Here is a 753-nt window from a genome sequence, read left to right as displayed (position 1 = left end):
TAGATTTAAATTTAAAATATAAGAATTTATGATTTTAACAAAAAATAAAATGAAAAATATATTGATTGAAAAGTTTTTTTAATAATTTCTTCATTTTTAAATTAAAATATAAAAAAAATAGTGAATCAAATAAGAAATTGAATATTCTAAATAAAAATTGTTGCAGATTTTCCATAACTTCTGTTTGAAACAATAAGTAAATTTTAATTTAATCTGGGATCAAATATCTATGTGGCTTTGCAATGGATTTATCAATAAATATTTGTATAATTACAATTGAATAGTTTTTTTTTCTCATTGATAATATTCTTTAGGAAAAAAAGGTTGTTTTGTTGTAAATATTATCCTCGATTCTCTGCTGCTAGCTAGCTACATTGTGCGTTGTGTAACAGAATATGCTCTGTCTCCCGGCTCATCCCGGTCCTTCCTGCCTTTGCGCTCGATCCGCTCGCTTCCCACGCATTTGCTGGAAGTAGTTGAACGGAGATCGTAAAAAAAAAACTTCCATTACACCCTTCATCAATATACATTGAGACGACGAAGAAAGAGAGAACGAGACGGAACGAGACTTACACGAGCAGACAACAAAAGAATCTAAGTACAGGTGTATGTCGAACATCTGTCCATTCCTTCATCCACTTCTTGCTTATATACCTTCGTTTCTTCCTCCTTCATATATATATATATATTTTTTTTTACTGTTGTTGTATAATTTGAATTTGATTTTTGTTTTTGTTTCTAATTTTGGGTTTC

This window comes from Nicrophorus vespilloides, unplaced genomic scaffold (assembly GCF_001412225.1).
Source record: "Nicrophorus vespilloides isolate i.1.1-1 unplaced genomic scaffold, Nicve_v1.0, whole genome shotgun sequence".
Lineage (NCBI taxonomy): Eukaryota > Metazoa > Arthropoda > Insecta > Coleoptera > Silphidae > Nicrophorus > Nicrophorus vespilloides.
Note: the sequence above shows the minus strand (reverse complement) of the source record.